The sequence below is a fragment of the Lepidochelys olivacea genome (genome assembly GCF_965140295.1).
Source record: "Lepidochelys olivacea isolate rLepOli2 genome assembly, chromosome: 3".
NCBI lineage: Eukaryota > Metazoa > Chordata > Testudines > Cheloniidae > Lepidochelys > Lepidochelys olivacea.
This window is the reverse complement of record NC_140413.1, coordinates 147,503,572-147,520,880: the sequence shown is the minus strand read 5'-3', so window position 1 is coordinate 147,520,880 and position 17,309 is coordinate 147,503,572. Positions and strand designations below refer to the sequence as shown.

General features: G+C 42.0%; 1 protein-coding gene and 1 long non-coding RNA gene across 2 annotated transcripts in view; one reads left to right on the top strand and one right to left on the bottom strand.

Annotated features, from left to right (window-relative positions):
• BIRC6 (baculoviral IAP repeat containing 6) overlaps positions 1-17,309 on the bottom strand; it is a gene marked incomplete at its 5' end in the record, with an annotated part of 315,285 nt that overhangs the window by 76,393 nt on the left and 221,583 nt on the right.
• Positions 2,684-4,550, top strand: LOC311518440. Its single transcript, XR_014710990.1, has 3 exons — positions 2,684-2,950; positions 3,346-3,433; positions 4,541-4,550. It is a non-coding gene; the product is annotated as an uncharacterized lncRNA (long non-coding RNA).

Below are 17,309 nucleotides of genomic sequence, written 5' to 3'. Positions count from 1 at the left end.
ATTACAGAGGTTTGTGATTTTAACAAATCCATACCATACCATACACAAAGACTGGGGACTAGTAATGAACTCCACAAAGTACATTATAACTGGTCAGTAACCTAAAAAAGGGGGGAGCGTTTAATTCACTGGGCATTTTGTAAAATTGTTTGAAACTGTTTTAATGCAACTTCAGATTAAGGTTTATAATCAGCTAAGTTATAAATACCGTGGGGGTTTTTGTTTTGTTAAACACTCATATGGGGGGAAGGGGAGGCAAGAGGGATGTCTCCTGTTTTAATGTTCCAAAATTGCTATAGGCAAAGAACAAAAGATTGAAAATTAAGGCCCTGATCCTACATACACTTGAGCAATTTGTAATTTTGCATAGATACACTGTACACTGACTTCACTGGGACTCCTCAGGCTTAAACATATGCACCCACATGTTTGCTGAATTAGGGGATAAAATTTTGTTTTTTATTAAATACTTGCCTAAATGGCATACAGTCTTTGGCATCTTCTACACTAGGAAAATAGGTTGGTATAACTATGTCACTCTGGGGTGTGAAAAATCCACACCCCGAGCGATGCAGTTACACTGACCTAACCCCGGTGCAGACAGTGCTAGGTTGATGGGGAGATGGAGCATCTAGGCTGATGGGAGAAGCCCTCCAGTTGGCACAGGTAGTGTTTTCAACTGAAGCACAAGTGTGGCTGAGAGTATGTGTGAGACAGAATGTGTGTGTGCGTGTGTGTGCACACATGCCAAAATTTTCAAGGTTAGAAGCCTAAAGTTAGACATTTAAATATGGCTGTAGGAGCCTTAGGTTGGGATTTTCAGAATCACCTACATGATTTAGGAGCGTAAGTCCCACTGACATCAAACTGCAAATCCTGCTGAAGCCTGGTTAAAGCATGTTTCTGACCTGTGGAAATTCAATACTGGAACCTGGTGTTGGCTACAAATTTATCCTGGCTATTTGCTTATCAATTTTGTATCTGAGTTTGTGTTTTCTCACAGAAAGGCTACCAGTGAGGCCCTAGACTTACTTTTTTTTTCCAGCCTTGATGAGCAATTATAGTGTGAAATTTCTAAGAAAAAAATCTCTATGTAAAATCTGACACAATGAGAAATTAAAGAAACAAGTAAACATGTTAGCATTTTAAGATTACAAAATGCAAAGAAAGTAAACTACCAGCAACATGTGTTTTAAATAAAAATTGATTTAAAAAAGTCAAGAGTAAAATAAAAATTACCATGCAAATGCAAGGAATGCAAATGAAAACTGGAGAAGGATAAATGCTTTTTCAGGAATTTCTATAACATGTTGCTTTAGATCAGGGAAACTCAAGTATACTGAGATTTCTAGTCACATTATTCCCACAGTATTATGATATTTACCCTTAAATTAGAATTATTTTCTTTGTATGCTGCATAAGCCTTCTGATTTTATCTATATATTTTAGTCCACAAATCAAGCTTTGTGAAAATGAACCATTTTAAAGAATTTGTTTTGGGAGAAACCTTCAAACAAATGATATTCACAGTAAAGATAAATTTGTATCCAGTCACGGAAATAGATAAACAACATCATACAAGCCAAAACACATTTACTTGGATAATCTCCTCCACATAACATGTAAGTGAATAATCAAATATTTCTGAACAGTGGCCTCTTGCAAAAAAAACAAAAATTATTGAGGTTTTTTTCTGAATTTGTGGCAATAAGACTTCAAAGTGCTCCTAAAATGGAGCAAGCAAAAGTCACATAAGAACAGCCATACTGGGTCAGACCAGAGGTCCGTCTAATCCAGTATTCTGTCTTCCAACAGTGGCCAATGCCAGATGTTTCAGAGGGAATGAACAGAGCAGGTAATCAAGTGATCCATCCCTTTTGCCCATTCCCAGCTTCTGGCAAACAAAGGGTAGGGACACCAACCCTGCCCATTATGGCTAATAGCCATTGATGGACCTTTCTTTTTTGAACCGTGTTATAGTCTTGGCCTTCACAACACCCTCTGCCAAAGAGTTCCACAGGTTGACTGTGCACTGTGTGAATAAATACTTCCTTTTGTTTGTTTCAAACCTGCTGCCTACTAATTTCATTTGGTGATCCCTAGTTCTTAAATAACAATTCCTTATTTACTTTCTCCACACCAGTCATGATTTTAAAGACCTCTATCACATCCCACCCTCATTATATCTTTTCCAAGCTGGAAAGTGCCAGACAATTAATACATGTCTAATTCATACACCGGGATTCTAATTATTGCTTCCCATAAAAAGCTGAACAGGAACATTTTTCCACTAAACAGTCTTGATGACATACACATTGTGACCTGAATTCTTTGGGTGGGGAATAAAAAGGGGAGAGCATTAAAAGTAGTAATTACTGTTTGAAACTATAGCCTGTCAAAGCAAGCATCAAAACACAAAAGGCAGAAACACTGTTTCAGCTCGAATGCCTTAATGCAACTGTGTCATGAAGCACTTCATCAGAAAACCCTGAAGTACAGCTAACTCTTTTCCCCTCTGTACAGCAGCACAATTTCACTGTTACAGAAGTAAAATGTGCCTGGCCTGACAATGAAACAGCAGAGCCATCACATTGTTATGCAACGTACTGTCTGCAAGGGTGGTTTGTAGTTCCTTCTTTATTCAGCAAGTGCCAAGTGCATGTTTAATCAATGTCACAGCTCACTACAGTATGCAACCAAAGCCACTGTCTATCCACTTCTCAGAGCTGACTGGCTGCTAAGTTATGCAATGCTTTGAAGAATATCTTGGAATTATTTTCAGAGGCTTTGAGTGCAGGTCTATGACAGTCCGAACACTACTGCCAATAAAACAGATATTTTTCATCCTTTTTCGAAGTCTGGACTAAAATTACATAGTGTAATTGAATATACAGTTTACTGAATTTGGAGTTCTTGCGTGTCAACGTGAAAAAGCGTCTTCAGAGGGCTGGTGAGAAGCAGAGCAGATTAAAGGCTCATTTTTGAAGTGAAAGTCAAGAAAACTACATATACCTAAACAAAAGCAGGAGCTTATCTAATTTTTTTTTAATTAAACCCAAATGGCATGTATTACTTGCTTGTGAATAAAATATATATCATCTAAGGAAAAGCTCAAATTTAATTAAGATAATAATGTACAGTTTGTGTCAATATTGAAAGGGTTTGTTTGTTTGTTTGTTTTAAACTATGTTTAGCTTCAATGGATTACAGAAAGATAAAGCCAGTCAGTATTTTTGGAAGATCTTGTAATACCATCACTTCCACAGCTTTAACTTCTTTATCAAAAATTGTTCATGTTCATATAGGATCTCTCTCTCTCTCTCTCTCTTTAAATGAAAAGAGCAGCCCTCCATGAAGATAAAAGGTTGGTTTGTCACTGAATCGAGGACTAAAAAGCATGTCTGATGACATTTTATTCCTGATGCAATGTAGGGTAAGGAACATTTTCTTTTTTACTGTTATCTAAGCAATGTTATGTTATGGGTTGATGACTTAATTTAATTTGATTCTCAGCAGCAATGTGTTTATCTTTAATGAATAAAAACATCTTCAGAGGTAAATGTAATTATACTCTAAAATGTTATTCTGAATCTTAAGTAAGTAAATAAGGGTCATTTGGACTACTAGAAAGATTAAAACCACATTTTAGTAAGAGCAGAAATTCTTCATCAGGAATGCTAGAACATAGCAGATAAACAGCATCCAGTACCTAATCCAAAAAGGAAAGTAATCTTTTAGAAAAATGCTTGAAGAAGGTACTTGTTTGCACATACATTAAGAACATAAACAGAACTACACAGCGGGGGTTACCGGTGCCTTATATTTTACAACAAAAAATGGAAAGATTGTACATTATCATATGTAAGAAATCCTCAAATTCTTAATATTTTACAACATTATCAAAAGTATGATCTCTGGGCATAGTATAGTAAGAATATCATCTTTGAAAACTGAATCTGCATTTTTTGTTCAATATTTACTGCTGCACAAATGGCCAAAAGCTGGTAGATTAAAAAATGCCTTACCTGTAACTGCTATTTGTACGCATAGCTATAAAGGCTGCAGAATTATATTATGACATTTCTACACTACAAATCACTAAACAAATAAGTGTATCTTCAGTTGTTATTGTACCGTGACATTCAATGTTCAACAATAGCTAAGAAATCACAAATGCTATTTCAGTCATTTTCAATTATATGACCATTACTTGCTTGTGTTCAATTTTTATTTCACAAGGAATAAGATAAATAGGCTAAGGCCAAATTAAAAACAGCTTTTATGACAAAACATTAAATTGGCATGCAACAACAAACCCGAGCCATTTTACATCATGCCTAATTCCACAGCTACAAAACAAATACTACTTAAAATAAGAATATAGCCACACAAAGAAAACAAAAAATGAGCCAGACATAACAGAGCATTAAGAAAACAAAAGATCTTTAGTATACAGCTGCAGTGCACAATTTTTTTTGAAAATGTCAAAACTATTTGATCAAAAAGGGCTAGATTTATCATTTTTTCTTTTTCTAGCTAGCTGTCAGAATACCAGTGAAGATAACTGCAGAAAAAATGGGGACCTCTGCCATCACAACACTAGAAGATGTAAAAAAGCAAGAGGAGAATGAAGAAAAAGAAGAATCTATTTTAGCCATGTTGGGGATAATTGGAACAGTGCTCAATCTCTTTGTGATTGTTTTTGTGTATGTCTACACTACACTTTGATGACATTTTCCAGCATCAATTGTACAGTATACAGTGCGAAGACCTGAGATGGCAAGAATGATTTCTAAATGCAAAGCAATAGGAAACACTGCCTCAAAAGATTATCAAACACATTCCAGAGCAAAGTATCTGGCTAAGGGTTCTGCATCAATGACTGTGAAATGCATCAGTAAGCCCAGTTAGGAGTACTAAATTATGTAAATGCAGACTGACAATATTAAACTTCTCATTCATGAAGGATGAAGCTCGAACACTGGAAATACAGATAGTATTGTTTTATTACCAATGAACATTCAGGAAACAATCAGTGTAAACAAATTAAAATCCAGAGGACAATCGCACCATAGAAGTCTTCATGAAGAATGTAGATTACATATATATTTTATTTATTTCAATCCCATGCTTTCTATAGATTTGTGATGATACACCTCTGTATAGGTAAGACCAGAAAACAAAAAGTCAAGTAGGGTTTTTATTTTAAAAGCACCATTGTATGTTAAGATTTATACCAATGTATAATGAGTGTGGGGGGAAAAAGCACTGTTATACAAAAACTACCGTAAAATTATAAATAAAATTTTAACTATTGACTAAATTCTGCAACTTTTGTTATAATGTTTAGTATTTTTTTTTAAGATTTATTAGAAGAATGATAGCAATACACATTACTAGATTTTTCCCTCCACAGTGTCATTTTGAGAATGTGTGTGACATGAACAAAATCACTTTTGGCATTTTTATATTGATGCTTAGTTTAAAATAAAATAAAAAGCATCATCACACAAGGGTAAAGAATTAACAATTAATTGAACATTTCTTACTAGCTGGATACTGACAGATTTCTAAACCGTTTGCTCTAAAGCCTCACGATCAAATTTAAGGGGTTTTTGCAGAGTTCCGGTGGGCACTGTGTTGTACAGAGGAAGACTTAATCCTTGCCTTGAGAAGTTTACTACCTAAGGCCCGGATCCCACATGGATCTTCGACTTTTTATACCACAGATATTTAATTGTACGGTTTATTATTTAGGCCCAATACTACACATATGTTTAACTTTTAAGTATGTGACCAGTCCCACTGAAATCCATGGAACTTGCACACATTTAAAGGTATGCATGTGTGTGAATCTTTGAAGGACTGGCTCTAAATCTAAGTTCAAACATATGTACACTTTTATATAAGTACACATACACACATTTTCCTATTCCATAAAGAAAACTACTTTGAGAACATTAAAGTTACAAGGTTAAGCATTCAAGGTGGGAAATGTGAAAGCTACAAGGGACACGGCACAATTAACTTTAGTTTTTATATAAAAGAGAAGTGAGATTTTAATCACCTAGTATTGCTAAAAATACCCCTGAAAATTACTACCTTCCAGGAGAAAGGGGGACAAGGAAGTAATTGTGTCTCTGACAGTGACGAGCACAATTTCTTTCCCGGGCTACTCTGGGGCAGTTTTGCAACATCCCATTCCTTAATCAAGGCTACCTGTAAATTGACAATCTAGTGCTTTTAGATAATCTACTACTGTGTACTATACTCTGTGGTGAGAAAGAAACAGAGCCCATGAAAGCCATTTAGAAATAAAATGTTCAGCAAATAAAGTAAGGACTCCACAATATCCACAGTGAATTAGGCAAAGGCTTCTGCATCTTTTCTCCAGCATATTAAACCATGAGATATTATATATTATTTATTTGAGAAGGATTGGGGGGGGAAGATGTTAAATTCTCGTTTTTACTATTTTGAGCTTGATGTAAAGGGATGTCAAAAAAGTAAACAGAAATGAGACTACACTGGGGGTAGATATAACAGAGGTAGAGAAAAGATTTAGGTGTCATCCATATAGTACAGAAAATATTTAATCTTATGACATCACCATAGATATAGGAAGTAATATACTGTTTGGTAAAAAAATAACTGGAATCCACAAAGTATGTGTATGTGAAGAATAATATCAACATATTCATGCTGATTGAAGAAACTGTAGCATAGATTGGGATTTTTCTGTATATTTATAGTATTTACATATTGCAAATGTATATACATATTACAGCACTGATTAACTTTATTTATAAAATTATCCTTTGGGTGAAGTTTTGGGAGAAATTACTCATACTCACATCAAAGATTAATGTGGTAATCTTGTTAAGCATTCTCTGCCTTAAGGAAATAGTTCAGATATATTTTAGTGTTTGTACAATGCAAAGTAAAATGCAGGGGGTAGCAGGATGCTGTTTTGATTCAATAGACAGCACTCTATCCTTTGAAATATTATTGAACCAGTGCACCAATATGATATTGATGCACTGTGCTGTCATTTTTACATTTCAGATAAGTCTGCTTTCCCAAGGCTATGACCAACTATGGTAAAGATCCCATGGCACCATTTATAAGAGTGAGGATGTTAATGCTGGTGTCCTGGTAAAATTCTTCATTTGTGTAATTACATTCTCTCTCAGTTCCCACTGCAGTTTCAGTTTACACAATGTTTTTTCACCGGCTGCCCTAAGTTATAAAGTACCATCACTGTAGGACAGTGACCCCAGTCTTATAAATTTTGTTTTAAGAAAAAGTCTATCAACTGCACCAGAGAACTATTGAACTCAACATGCCCATCTGAGACCACAGAGGCAGTTCACTAGGCAAAGAGTTTTGGAGACATAGATGCACAAACTTCAATAGATTGTTTAGAGTTTAAGCACTGGAAACTATCAAATATATTTGTGTACAGATCTCTAAAGTCAAGTGTGAAGACCAACCACCACTCAGGAACTTAGGGTAGGTTTTGATAGTTCTAATGCCAATTAGCTTCTATGTTCAGATCACCAACACTCACACACTTCCCCCACTGTCAGCTGCGGAATAAGACTCAGAACAAGTAAGACACTGTCTCCTCCAAGGGGAGAAGGAATTCTTGTTAGAAGACATTCATAAGGAGTCTCTTCTTCAGGTAAAGAAAGCCAAGGAAGACAGTAGTGCCATGTCATCAGAAGCTGTGCTGACCACAAACTTCCCCCTCACTGAGTTCTGTGGGTCTGAAACTAATGTGCAAGGAAGAAAGCAGAAAGGAAAAGCTGCCTGAAAAACACAAGGGTCCCAAAACTTTCCAGCAGCCAGCATTATGTCAGCTTCTTCTAGTAAACACAAAGACAGAATATTGTAGCTTGTGATGCAGTTACCAGCCTTTATTATAAAGAGAGACAGAGGCACCCAAACTCTTCCCCTTGTGGGCTCAGACCGGTGTAGTCAGCCTACAGTTCTCCAGACTGGTAGATCTACTGTGTTGTGTATGAGAACCAATTCACAGAGAAACCAGTACTGCTAAATTTAATTTTAAAAGTATTTTTAAACAGTGGTAATTTTTGGTAGAGCTTTCCTGTCTCAGTCCCATTGTGCTATGCACTGTATAAATACGTAACAAAAGACAGCTCATTTTCTTTTCCTTTCCTTTATGTCTTCTGTTCCCTTACTCCACTGATTCTACATAGACTCTGAGCTGCTTGGACTAAAAGGGATAATCGCTTTCTCTCTCTTTTCTGCCTTCCCTTACCTAACCTAAAAATTTTGGTTGGTACTATTTATTTCTTCACACATCTCAGAGGTCCTCTGGATCAAATAAAATACCTTTACTATTTAAATATAAAATATAAGAAACACTCAACCAGATGATGACTCTCACAAGAACTAGATGGTGACTCAAACTAGTTGCCATCCACAGCTGGGAACTACTGATGTAACAAACCAACTGTTTCACGGCAGATGTGGCTGCATTTCATCAGTAGATGAAGTCACTCCTGTATTTGAAAAATGATTAGGATTGATCTTTCTGGATGAAAGGTTCTATGTAAAAATTATGAAACAACAGTAAAAAAACGTCACTTGAAACTACAAAGATGAGATATACCTAAGTCCTCATTAAGAAAAAAATGTTCTGTTAGGTTTTTAAAAACATAAGAAAAAGTTATCTAATGAAAATAGCAGAATACAAATGTTAATGTGTATCGTGTTCTAATTCAGACATGAACAAGACATACGTATATTAAAATCTCATCATGCACTGAAGTGATGAGTTTCCTTCAATATTCTTTTATAAAAAATATTAATTGTAAATGCCATGGTAATTCTACACAAAGAATACAAATATAAATAAAAGTCGCTCAGAGTAATAGTTTCAGTAGTATTGTAACTCTGACCCTTATGAATAATGTCTGAATACCTTCGCCCTGTTCATGAAGGACTTTTCCTTCTCTGTATTACAGGGGAAAACGCAATTAGGGAAATTAATGAAAAGTGTCCAATTTACAATTTCAAGGATATCTGGATCACTTTGCTCCTCCCCAGAAAATGATGCAGGACATGACTGAGTGATCTGCTTGGGTTGCAAAGACCTGTTTCAAGATGAGGTTTCTAAATGATTAAGTGATATTTAAGTGGTCATCTGCTTATTTATTAAACATTTCACTTTTATCGGGAACACGTGATCTTCTGCGATATAGATTTTTTTAATTTTTTTTTTTTAAGAGCCAGTTAATCTAGAATGAACCTGCCAGAACATATTTAAACCTCAGGAAAACTTAAGATAAATTTCTAGTTGAAAGAGTTGTCATTAAATCAATACCACATGCAGCTTAATATTTGGGTATTTCACAAACAGAGGTGCCTATTAACAAGCTTTGCCAAAAAGAGACTTTACAGGCAAGACACATGCGGTACTTGTAGCTAACTGTGCTTAAGATGAGTCTACAAATAAAACATAAAATTGCAGTCATCACCAAAACACTGAAAGACTATTTTAACATCATAACAGCAGCAGCAACCTATATAATATTAATTGTAGAGGGAGCAATAGCAACTCTATATTTTCCATTATAAAAAAACCTTCCCATTATTTCCCCCTCCCCCCACCTTTTTGAAAAAGATCTCTGGATTCACCATGGTTTGCAGCAGTGGGAGAGTCCTGAGGTAAAGGTAAGCGTTGGCTGACCCCATGGCCATTCCTTCTGCTGTGGGTAAGTTATGGAGCTGCTGAAAACTGCTATTTTCTGGTAGTGTGTTGCTCAATACAACTTATTCCTGGGTGGATGTGAAAACCCCTGAACATTTTATGTGTGATTTCTAGTGTGACTAGAAGAAAGGACTTGAATTCATGGTCTCCTGGCTTCTAATCCAAACTGAGAAACTAGGGCACATGGAGCGCCCTAGTTTCTCAGTTTGGATTAGAAGCCAGGAGACCATGAATTCAAGTCCTTTCTTCTAGTCACACTGACTGGTGTTAATACTTTTGTGCCCTTTACAAACCTTATTGGATAAGGTATCTTACCCCACTGAGAGGTTACACAAGCTTGGAATAAAACCAAGATCTCTAATAGGGCAGATTCAAGTCTCATCTATTTAGATTTGGCAGATTATTTCTGAGGGGCAGTGCTGTTGAGTATGCCGCTGTCTTGTCTGTAAAATGGGGCTACTCAAACATATATAATACACTCAGTGTATTATGCATGTTTCTCTATTCACATGTCTACAAAGGATAACAGTCTACTTGCGCTCCCTACTAGGGCAATTCACCTTTTAGGTCAAGTGCTAGTGTTTGTGTTGCAGAGACTCTGGGGTTCAAGCCCTGCTGATGGAGTGGTGTGGTGGGAGGGTGTAACAGTTGCACAATATTTGTCTTTTCAAAAACCCTAGAGAAGAACTTACAAGTTACAACATTAAACATGCTAATACTGCAAATTCAAGCACTCAAATTTGGAAATACCAGATTTAGGGATTTCCATGAAACCTTTATTCTGCCTCCTAATGCAGGATGGATGGTACTCAGAAAATGAATCAAGGCGGTGTGGCGAATGAGGCTGTTTGTAGGACCTTTCCTTTTTAAAGTTGGTAGGTGTGTAGTAAATGAAGCAGGAAGAAAAAAATCTGGTTAGCACAGTTTGATACCAGGAAGAACTGGGTTCTATCCCTGGCCCCTGTGGTGCTGGGTAAAGTCACCTAAATTCAAATTTTCATAGACTACTACTAACTGTGTGCTACTCATATTCTGGGTGTGCACACTTGAGATCCCTCGGCCTTCATCTCCAGAGATGCTGAGCATTCACATTTGCAACTAAAATCAATGGAAGTGGTGAACGCTCAACACTTCTGGCAATAAGGTAGCGTGGTCTTGAAGAATGAGTACAGGATTGAGAGTTAGAAAGACCTGAGAATCCTGACTCTGCCACAGACTCACTGTGTGGCCTTGAGAAAGTCACTTTTCTTTTAGGATACTTAGTTAAGAAATACACTGTGCTTTGAGCATACCACAGGCAGGAACTGCCACCACAGCAGGGAGTCCAGCACATCCCTTGGGGCTGTCACTACCAAGTCCAGGGAGTCCCTGCCTGGGCGGTACACCTCAGTGAGCCAGGCCTGCAGAATTCTGAATCTCAGTCTGGCATGCCTGATCACATGCGTGCATGCATGCTGTCATGTGGCCCAGCAACCGCAGGCAGCACCTGGCCATTGTCATTGGAAACTGGCGCAGGGAGGCCACCGCTTGTTGGATAGCCCGGTATCGGGATACTGGAAGGCTTGCCCTGGCCTGCACCGCATCCAGGACCGCCCCTATGAATTCCACTCTCTGCATGGGCACAAGCGTGGACATGGGGACGTTGACCAGGAGCCCCACCTTGCTGAACAATCTCAGGGCCACCTCCACATGGCCCTTCACTTCCGCCTTGGATCGGCCCACCAGGAGTCAGTCGTCGAGATATGGGTACACCCGGATTCTCTGCCTCCGTAAGAAGGCCGCCACCACCGCCAAGCACTTCGTGAACACCCTTGGGGCCACGGCTAGACCAAATGGGAGAACCACAAACTGGTAATGTTCTTGGCCCACGGTGAAGCGTAGGAACCGCCGACGTGCTGGGTGGATGGTGATATGAAAGTACGCGTCCTTCATGTCAAGGGCAGCGTACCAGTCCCCCTGATCCAGGGAAGGGATGATAGTGCCCAGAGAGACCATGCGGAACATGGCCTTGACCAGGAACTTGTTGAGCCTGCGCAGGTCTAGGATGGGGCGAAGGCCCCCTTTGGCCTTGGGGATGAGGAGTACCGGGAGTTGAACCCCTTCCCCCTTAGGCTGTGCGGCACCGCCTCTATCAGTGAGCAGACTTCCTTCTCTAGGAGATGCTCGTGAGAGGGGTCCCTGAAGAGGGATGGCAAAGAGGGAGTGAAAGAGGGGGGAGGAAGGCGAATTGCAGCGAGTACCCGTTCTTGTGTGAGACCCAAGAGTCTGACATAATGGTGGACTATGCACAGGAGAAACGGGAAGGGCGGTTCAGGAAACCAAGGGACGGATCCGGTGACTGGTCTAGTACGCTGTCCTCGAGCACACCTCCAAAAGCCTGGCTTAGTGCCCGGCTAGGGTTTGTTCTGGCCCAGTGCATTATTGTTACTATTGTTGTTGCACCATAGCCAGTTATCCCTGCCTCGCCTACGGTAAGGCTCATGCCTATGGTGAGGCTGGAAGTGGCGTTGAGGGGGAGGCTGCGGCTTAAAGGGATTCCTCTGGGTCACCGGGGTGTGCATACCCATCGACTTAAACCTAACTCGCGAGTCCTTGAGGCTGTGCAGCTTTGTGTCTGTCTGGTCCAAGAAGAGCCCAGACCCTTCGAAGGGGAGGTCCTGGAGTGTATTCTGTACCTCAGGCTGCAGGCCTGACTCGTGGAGCCACGCCAACTGCCTCATGACCACCCCGACGCAATTGTTCTAGCCGCCGTATCTGCCGAATCGAGGAAAGCCTGGAGAGAGGTCTTGGCTACTGCCTTGCCCTCCCCTCGTCCACCAGGGCCGTGAACTCCTGTTGGGAGCCTTGTGGGAGGTTGTCCTTAAACTTCCCCACCGCTGCCCAGGAGTTGAAATTGTGCCTGTTGAGAATGGCCTGCTGGTTCGCAATCCTCAGCTGAAGACCCCCAGATGAGTACACCTTTCTACCAAAAAGGTCCAGGCGTTTCGCCTCCTTGGCCTTAGGAGCCAGGGCCTGCTGTTCATAGTGCTCCCTTTCATTTACTGCTGAAACCACTAGGCAGCATGGACTCGGGTGGCAGAACAGGAACTCATAGTCCTTAGAAGGGCAAAGTATTTACGTTCCACTCCCTCGGCCGCTGGAGGCCAGGGTCTGCCATATAGGCTTATAGTTGGACTGAATGGTCTTAATGAGTGGTAGCACTATTCTGGATGGAACTTGAGGCTCAAAATGTGCACCATGGGATCCTCCTGCTCAACCATCTCCTCAGCCTGCAACCCCAAGTTCTGGGTGACCCTGTGCAGCAATTCCTGGTGGGCTCTATGATCTATCGGTGGAGGGCCGGACACCTCTGTACCTGCCACTGCCTCATCCGGGGAAGACGAGGAGGTTAGCTGCTGCTCGACCCCCTCTGGTTGGTCCTCCTGCTTCCCTTCTCCCATGGGAGGGGCTTCCGGCTCAGGCCAGAAGTCCATGGGATGGCACCGGATTCAGTGCCAGTCTCTCCCGTTTATCCTGGGGGAATGCTGGAGGCCTGGAAACTGTAGGCTCCAGCACCATCTGGCGTCGGTGCGGGGACCAGGACCGCTGTACCGAGTAACTTGCCTTGGACGGGGCCCCTTGGCGCTCCTGATAGGCCCAGGGGGTCCAGAAGGGCCAATGGCCTGGCGGCCCCCATTGGGATTGCCAGCCCACCTGAGGGTCCCTGCTGTCCAGGGCCCGGTGCAGGTAGCTATAGCAGCCAGAGTAGAAGTCGGCGCCGGACTGCGGCGATGCAGATCGTGAAGGCCATGGCAGTGCCAACGATCTGTGCCGGCGGGAGAACAAGTGGCTCCTGGCTGAGCGGGAGCAGTACCAGTATCCCCAGGACGAGGACCAGCACCTGGACCCCGACCAGGACCTGTGCCAGCGTTCCCTTGACCAGGACCATCTGCGGGAGTCTTCTGGCGAGGGCCGTCTCAACTCCTCCCAGTGCTGGTCTCTGGGTGGTGCCGGAGAGCGGCGTGCCCTTTCTGGTGCTTCCTCATGCCGACCCACTGCCGGTGTCGCAACCTCCTTCTGAGCCGCTGGCAAGTGTGAGTCCGCGGAGTTGGAGCTCGACCAGGACCAACTCCGGGAGCGGAGCCAGGACGGTGTCCGCGAGTTGCACACCGTTGCCAGCTTAGCCCTCGACGGCACCCAAAGCATGGGTGCCAGAGGGTTCTCCCCATATGGGAGGGGGCTCGCTGCCAATAGCTCGATGAGGTCCTTTGCAGCCTCAAAGGTACCAGGTGTAGAGGGCTGATCCGTTATGCCCTCAAGCCCATCGTCTGCACCGAGCTCACTTAGGTCTGGGCTCATGCTGCTGGGACTGACTGTGTCAGCACCGGTACCGCGGCCTTCCCGCTCTTATCAGTGCTCGGTGCCTTGGGAGGCGCCAGCCTCCTGTGTGTGGAACGACTGCGCCTTCCTTCCGGCTGCGCTGAGGGCCGCACCAGGGAGGACGAGCGGTGCCAGGGCCTAGCAGGGCACTCTGGGGCCGACAGTTTACAGTACTTAGCTGGTGCCGGGTCTCTCGACAGCTCTGGGGCACTACGTACCGAGGAAGCCTGAGCAGGCATCGGGCACTCTGGGCCTGGCGTCTGCAATACAGCCTCCATCAACAGCTGCTTTAGACGAAAGTCTCTTTCTTTCCCTGTTCTTGGCTTAAATGCCTTGCAAATCCTACACCATTCAGTCTGATGTCTGTCCCCCAGGCAATGTAGACACGAGTCATGGGGGTCACTAACTGGCATAGGTTTGCGGCACGTGGCGCAAGCCTTGAAGCCGTGAGCGGGTGCTGGAAGCCTCCAAGCAGCTAATGACTTAAGTGTCCGCAATAGGTATGTTAACAAACTGATAACAGCTACTCTAAAGGCTAAGGGACTGCTCTTCTACCGGCGGGAGTGGGTGCGGGGGTGGTTGTTGTTGTTCCAACGCCGCCATGGATGGTAAGAAGGAACTGGACGGGTTTGGGCCGGCAGGGGTATATATGCATGGCGCAGTGGGGGCCCTGCCGGGAACTGCTAAGGGAAAAAGTTTCCAATGCTAGTGCATGCAGCGTGCGCACACCTAATGTGGAATGGACATGAACAAGCACTCAAAGAAGAACACCTTATACTGAATAAAAATTACAATTAAAAGTTTGTTACAAGTAGGATTCTTAACTTCTTTTTAAATTGTTAACAGTACTAAGTGCCACTCAGCAAAACTGACATTTGGACACAGGGATGGTAACTTTGCTCTAGACCACAGGAAATTTTAAAATTCATTTCCACCAGAGATACAGAGCCCTGCAAGAAATTAGACAAAGATTTTTCAAAAATGGGTGTCAAAAGCAGACACCTATATAGGGATGTAGGACCCTAACTTTAGGCACCTATTTTTGAAAATCTTGATCTGAATTATTAAATTCTAACTTAAGTCTATTCAAATAACTTATGCATAGATTCAGAAAAAAAATCTAATATGCTGTATATTACAAGAGTTAATTTACAGAAGGAATAAACCATTTTTAAAATAAGTCATTTACGGACAACATGGCCCACAGCCACAATTAACAAAACAACTTGTTCTATCAGGCAAAAATAAGTAAGTTGTTTCCATGGAACATAAAACTAGTCGGCACCATTTTAGATAAGAAGATTAACACCACAACAGGACTTCAATTAGCCACAGTGTTTGAAATTAGCTACTCTGATTTATCTTAAATTTTTCAGCTGCAAGTTTGTAAATACTTGACCAAAATGTTCTTGAAAATGAGATAATCCCATAGTGATGCGTCAAATACTCAAATATCCAGAGAAACATTCTTCACATTGTTCAAAATTTTTGTTGATTGAGGTTCTCTGAAGACATTTTTAGATTGCTTCAGCACAAAATAACACAATGCTCCACCTACCACAGAGTAGTTACAGAGAGCCAGCTAAACAGCCTTTATTTCATTCTATATGCATGGTTTTGAAAAAACACTTGTTAAAAGGTAACTCTGATCCCAAATGGTTTGTCTTATGCCTCAAGGAATGAAATACTAACATGACGCCCTGCAAGCCATTTTCAAGCTCCGGTGGGAATCCATAGAATCATGGAATATCAGGGTTGGAAGGGACCTCAGGAGGTCATCTAGTCCAACCCCCTGCTCAAAGCAGGACCGACCCCCAATTAAATCATCCCAGCCAGAGCTTTGTCAAGCCTGACTTTAAAAACTTCTAAGGAAGGAGATTCCACCACCTCCCTAGGTAACATATTCCAGTGTTTCACCACCCTCCTAGTGAAAAAGTTTTTCCTAATATCCAACCTAAATCTCCCCCACTGCAACTTGAGACCATTACTCCTTGTTCTGTCATCTGCTACCACTGAGAACAGTCTAGAGCCATCCTCCTTGGAACCCCCTTTCAGGTAGTTGAAAACAGTTATCAAATCCCCCCTCATTCTTCTCTTCCGTAGACTAAACATCCCCAGTTCCCTCAGCCTCTCCTCATAAGTCATGTGTTCCAGTCTCCTAATCATTTTTGTTGCCCTCCGCTGGACTCTTTCCAATTTTTCCACATCCTTCTTGTAGTGTGAGGCCCAAAACTGGACACAGTACTCCAGATGAGGCCTCACCAGTGTCGAATAGAGGGGAACGATCACGTCCCTCGATCTGCTGGCAATGCCCCTACTTATACAGCCCAAAATGCCATTGGCCTTCTTGGTAACAAGGGCACACTGTTGACTCATATCCAGCTTCTCGTCCATTGTAACCCCTAGGTCCTTTTCTGCAGAACTGCTGCCTAACCATTCGGTCCCTAGTCTGTAGCGGTGCATTGGATTCTTCCGTCCTAAGTGCAGGACTCTGCACTTGTCCTTGTTGAACCTCATCAGATTTCTTTTGGCCCAATCCTCCAATTTGTCTAGGTCCCTCTGTATCTTATCCTTACCCTCCAGCGTATCTACCTCTCCTCCCAGTTTAGTGTCATCTGCAAACTTGCTGAGGGTGCAATCCACACCATCCTCCAGATCATTTATGAAGATATTGAACAAAACCAGCCCCAGGACCGACCCTTGGGGCACTCCACTTGCTACCTGCTGCCAACTAGATATGGAGCCATTGATCACTACCCGTTGAGCCCGACAATCTAGCCAACTTTCTATCCACCTTATAGTCCATTCATCCAGCCCATACTACTTTAACTTGCTGGCAAGAATACTGTGAGAGACTGTGTCAAAAGCTTTGCTAAAGTCAAGGAACACCACATCCACTGCTTTCCCCTCATCCACAGAACTAGTTATCTTGTCATAGAAGGCAATTAGATTAGTCAGGCATGACCTTCCCTTGGTGAATCCATGCTGACTGTTCCTGATCACTTTCCTCTCCTCTAAATGCTTCAGAATTGATCCCTTGAGGATCTGCTCCATGATTTTTCCAAGACATCTGTGCCATCACAACTGAGAGGGAGCCAGCTATTGTAGCTTCAGGAGAACTAAACCAGAATTTTTTGAACAGTACAGAATCATCCATGGCTGAATACCCACCCCAGTTCCACTTTTAGAGAGTTCAGAAGTAATGGCAGGG